This window comes from Cornus florida, unplaced genomic scaffold (assembly GCF_030987335.1).
Source record: "Cornus florida cultivar Cherokee Brave unplaced genomic scaffold, ASM3098733v1 CherokeeBrave_3.0.0_Hap2_Chr06, whole genome shotgun sequence".
Taxonomy (NCBI): Eukaryota; Viridiplantae; Streptophyta; class Magnoliopsida; order Cornales; family Cornaceae; genus Cornus; species Cornus florida.
Genome location: NW_026775576.1, coordinates 22082015 through 22087949, shown reverse-complemented (window position 1 = coordinate 22087949; position 5935 = coordinate 22082015). Strand labels below are relative to the sequence as shown.

Here is a 5935-nt window from a genome sequence, read left to right as displayed (position 1 = left end):
TTACACAAGACTTGGGGCTTATCCAAGCCCTAAGTGTAGATCTAGCCAATCATGGAGGAGGTGGATGTGGTCATGGAATCAAGCTCCAAATATGGCTCCATCTTCTTCTTCCTCTTCTTCTTCTTCTTCTTTGAAGCTCTAGAGATGGAGAGAGAGAGTGGTCTAGAGATGGATCTTGAGATGTGCCTCTACTTCCCTTTTTTCTTCTAACCCTAATCTCTAACTTTGCTAGAGAGAGAAATTAAAATATACAATGTAAAAAAAAAGAAGATAAAAAGCTTGTTTACAAATGGGTCTCTTCCCTTTATATAGAAGGTTCTTTTCTTAGTCACTAAGTCTGGAATATAGCCCCAAAAATATCTAATCCCGTACTATGTGATAGGTGGACTTTTGGGCGCACACGGAATAAGATAGCTCGCTGCCAGCAATGTTCGATCGATTAGAGAAAAAGTTGGATTGATCAGAGAAGTTGGATCGATCAGAGAAAAAGTTGGATCAATTAGAGAAGTTGGATCGATCAGAGAAAAAGTTGGATCGATCCAACTTGGCAGTTTTTCAGCATTGGCCTCCTTTTGCTCCAAATCAGCCTCTTTTTGCTCCGGATCATCACTAAGACTTAGTTGGACTCCAAAAAGGCCTTAAGAATCCATTTTTAGCCCATTTTATCATTACTGACCTGAAATAGATAAAAACACAAATAAGTACTAAAACGGGTAAATAAGATAGATAAAGGTCCGAGAACTCTTAAGCTTAAGGGGTTTAAAAGTGTACTTTTCAGCGTTCATCAGATTGCATCCAAAAGTGGAAGATTAACTTTTACTTGCCTAAACATTTCCATAATTTCGTTGGTTTTTGCATTTTGCTTGTCTTTTGAAATGGATCCTTTTAAGGCATCTGGAAATGGAACTTTTGGTTCAAACACTTTTCAGAATTTTCTTTTGAACTCTCTCCAACACAAGAAGTTTTTAAATTATTTTGTTTCAAATTATTTTTCAACAAAACTTTTTCAATATCATTTTTCAAAACTTCTTTTTCAAACACATTTTCCAAGACTTTCTCATTCACAAGATCATGTATATGCAATGGAGGAGGAATGGGATGTGAAACGGGACGGGTGACAACTTGAGGTTGCACCGGTTCTCTCTCTTCATTGGACATTTCAACTTGATTGTCCACAATCCTACCACTCCGCAAGGTAGTCACCGGATTAACATGTTCAATGGTGTGGCCTTCCGATGAGGAATGGGTTTCCATAACACATTGTTGCTTAGGTGGGGCATTAATAGGCATCTTTCCCTTCTCTCTTGCATTGAGAGTGCTTGCTATTTGCCATACTTGGGTTTCTAGCTTCACAATAGATTGAGAGTGAGAATGAAGTAATTGTGTGTTAGCCTCTAAAGTGCCCAAAGCATTCAAAACTTTTTCTTCAAAAGCAGGACTTCTAGTATTTCCTTGGGAATAAGATTGGTTAGGAAAATGAGAATTAGCAAATTGATTTCCTTGTGATTGATAAGGTCTATAACCTTGGGATCCTTGGTTTTGAAGTGGAGGTGGAATGTATTTCCCTTGAAAACCGCCCTGGGAAGGGTTTGAGCCATCTCCTTAGTTTTTCCAAGAGAAATTCGGATGATTCCTCCAACTTGGATTATAGTGAGTACCATAAGAATTGTTTCCTTGGTTCACAAAAGCTGCATTGACTTATTCATTAGGTTCATTTTGCACTTGTCTGTGAGGACAATGAAAAGTAGAATGAAGAACACTAGAAAAAGTCATACATGTTTCATTTGATGCATGATGAGAATGGTTAGGGAAGGAAGATACTTGGTTCGCCGAGTTTTGGTTAATCAAAAATTGATCAAACCTTTGAGATAAAGACTTCATTTCGGCGGTTATTTAATTTGAATGGTCGACTTGATGTAAGCCAACACTCTTCCTACCTTGTGAATTTCTACGATTCTTGGATGACAATGTTCTATGCAAAGAATTTTCACCCATGCTCTCGTAAAGACGCCACACGTCATCCTCATGCCTATCAATGTATGAGCCACCCATGGAAGCATCAACCATACCCTTATAGTTGTCCGATAAGCTCTCAAAGAAATATTGAACTAATTGCCATTTGGGCATGTCATGATGTGGACACTTCCTAAGCAATTCATTGAAGCGTTCCCATGCCTCATGAAACGTTTTTCCATCCCCATGTGAAAATTCTCGAATTGAGGTTCTCATAGCATTGGTTTTAGAAACCGGATAGTACTTCTTCAAGAACTCTTGTTGCATTTCTGCCCAAGAAGTGATTGAAAAAGGTTCAAGCTTGTTAAACCAATACTTTGCCTTGTCTTTTAAGGTGAATGGAAAAAGTTTGAGTCTTAAAACCTCTTTCGGTATATCCGTATATTTTACAGTGGAACATACTTCAAGAAACTCATCCAAATGCTTGTAAGGTTCTTCACTTGGAAGTCCATGATAGTTAGGAAGCATTTGAATGGTTTGTGGCTTAATTTCATAATGATATGCTCTAAATGGAGGCAATTGGATGCATGTAGGTGCATTATACTCATTAGGCACATAATGGTCTCTTAAATCAAGAGGTGGATTAGCTACTTAAGGTGCAACATGAACACCTTGATTTTGAATTCCTTGATTGATGATGGGAGGTTGTGGTGCATACATTGGCCTTGGCATTCCATCTGGAACTTGGCCTTGTTGTTGTGGTGGTTGGTGAATGAATGGCCTAGGCATGCCTAATGGTACTTGTATGTTCTCATTGTGCACATTAGGATGAAGAATACCTCGTTGGTCTATGTGACCAAGGTCCTCAACATGATCATCATTTGGTCATCCATTGATAGATTGGTTCTATTTGAACTTCCTCTTCCCCTAGGATTTCTAATTACGGATTCAAGATGCAAATCAAGAGGGACAAGAGTTGGTCTCAATGAATGACGTCCATGCATGCATAATGCAAAACACAACAAGCACAAAGAATGACAAACACTATGCCTTCACAACAATTTCAATGAAACTTCCTCCACAAACACTTAACCCATACTCCTATGCTTTAACAACAATGATGCAAAGAATAAATAAAAATAAGCCTCCACATGGGCCGACGATTTAACTAAGGATTGAGTAAAGAAAGTCTCATAAAGGTCCTTTAGCACTCCAACTCCAAATTTAAAGCTGAGCTTAGCAAATTTTTTAAATTTTTGGCTTTTTACTTTCTTTACTTGCTTGAATGCTCTTTTGCTTGCTTCTTCTCTAACAATGCACCTAGTCAAGTAAGAACATCACAATAAGTAACCAAAAAGAAAAATAAAAATAAAGTAAAGACACGATCAAAAGAGTACTAATCCTAATTGATTCCACAAATCCGACTTTGCTAACGGCGCCAAAAACTGATGTGGATGAAGGTCGCACTACCACCAAGTTTGAGAGTGTGAAATTTAAGGCGAGGGCCAAGAGTTTTACATTTATAAAAGCCACTACTACCTTTCACTATAAATATAGCTAGGGCGAGTAGGAATCGTCCCAAGGGATTGTGAGGGTCGGACAAGGTTGTGGAATCGCTATTAGGGCTAGTAGGTCGAGTGATCAAACAATTGGTTGGTTGGTTGGTTGATTAGAGAGCAACTAAATTGAATTAAGTAATAACAAAAGAATGCAACTAAGAGTAAGTAAGAGAGAGAAGAGTCTTGGGGTTTAGAGATTACCACCAAGCAATGCATTTCTATACCGTTGACAAGTGACTAATGAGAGCAAATGGTGTGTTGCAATATTGGTGTATGTGTGTTTGGTTGATTCAACAAGTAAGGATGACTAGTTAAGCATGTATTGTCTAAATATCAAGTGAAAGGCACAATATATCTAAGTAATGAAGCATATATTGTCTAAACAACATGTGAAAGGCATAATAGATCAAAACAAGTCATTAATCCTTTTATTAAGGTCACAATCCAAATACAACACAAGGTTAGAGACATATGCTACTTGCATTCAAAAGCTTGGATCATCAAACAATAAGCATGGATTGTCCTCCCATTTAACACTACGCTACAACTACACTACATCTACACTACTAGCATGAAAATAAACTAGGGGAGAGTCACAATTCATCAAGGAATAAGTATGAACCACCAAGAAAATCATAAGAGCATTCTTTTAAGCACTATGTTTTGACAATCTCTAAATCTATAGCATCAATACACATAGACATGCATCAATAACACAAAATTTAGAGACAAACACATGAACATCTATTCTAGCATACATAGACATATGGATAAAATGAAATGATCAATTGGAAGCATTAAACCACATAAATCATTGAATAAGCAAGATCTATATATATCCAAGTGTCAAAACATTAATTACAATACTAATCCCTCAATAATACATTGATTTCGTATTATTTCTATTTTCAGGCGCTTATCCCGAAAATAAGCTAACTCAGCCAAATAAGAGCTTAATTGAAGCAATTCTGAGATTAAACAAAGAAAGGAGCAAAGTGGAGGAAGAAAGAAGCAAAATGAAGCAAAACAGCAAGTTCGATCGATCCAAGTCCAAGGTTCGATCGATCGAACATTGATCGAATCTCAGCACTTCAAGATAGATTCAAGCCTTGACCTAAAGCACTTAAGTCCAAAAGTTCGATCGATCCAACATCATTCTTCAATCGATCGAACACCTTTGTCCTTATCCAAATGATTGATCCTATCCACAGCTGTACCACCCATCAACCACTTTTGTCCTTTTCCCATAAATATCTCCCACAAATATCTCGGATTTGTCTTTTTCCAAAAAGCTCAGCCAGATGGATCGATCCAGCCTAAGTTCGATCGATCTCACTTACTTTCGATCGATCGAACTTCCTCTAGTGCGAAAAAGTTAAAATTCCATCTCATTGAAAGTTGTCCTTTATCCAATCATTAGGGAATAATGTGTGCACGACCCCAGCTCATTTTGGGTGTCATTTTGACCTACCTATATAAGGATAAGGATTGCTTTTTCAAAATAAAGAAAAAAAAGGGAACATTACTTTGATATCATCTCTTGGAAAAGAAGTTTAGAGGAGGAGAAGGCTAGAGACACCATTGGAGATCTTCATCAACAAGGAGCAAACCTCTTCCATGGAGTTAACCCTTGAGGGTTGGAGCATCATCACCATGAGTGGCTAGACATCCTCTTGGGGCTAGAGTTAGCCCCAAACATGCTTTCTATATCTTAATCTTGTGTATTATTGAGGGATTAGTGTTGTAATTGATGTTTTGACACTTTGATATATATAGATCTTGTTTATTCAATGATTTATGTGGTTTAATGCTTCCAATTGGTCATTTCATTCTATCCATATGTCTATGTATGCTAGAATAGATGTTCATGTGTTTATCTCTAGATTTTGTGTTATTAATGCATGTCTATGTGTATTGATGCTATAGATTTAGAGATTGTCAAAACATTGTGCTTAAAAGAATGCTTTTGTGATTCTCTTGATGGTTCATGCTTACCTCTTGATGGATTGTGCCTCTCCCCTAGTTTATTTTCATGCTAGTAGTGTAGATGTAGTGTAGCTGTAGTGTAGTGTTAAATGGGAGGACAATCTATGCTTGTTGTTTGATGATCCAAGCTTGTGAATGCAATTAGCATATGTCTCTATCCTTGTGTTGTATTTGGATTGTGAGCTTAATGAAAGGATTAATAACTTTTTTTGATTTATTGTGCCTTTCACATGTTCTTTAGACAATATATGCTTCATAGCTTGGATATATTGTGCCTTTCACATGATGTTTAGACAATACATGCTTAACTAGTCATCCTTGCTTATTGAATCAACCAAATACACACACACCAATATTGCAACTCACTATTTGCCCTCATTAATCACTTGTCAATGATATAGAAATGCATTGCTTGGTGGTGATCTCTAAACCTCAAG

General features: G+C 37.1%; 1 pseudogene; it reads left to right on the top strand.

The window, feature by feature from the left end:
• The first annotated feature begins 2125 nt into the window (after positions 1-2125).
• Positions 2126-2224, top strand: LOC132315398 (small nucleolar RNA R71; annotated as a pseudogene).
• Positions 2225-5935: the final 3711 nt, after the last annotated feature.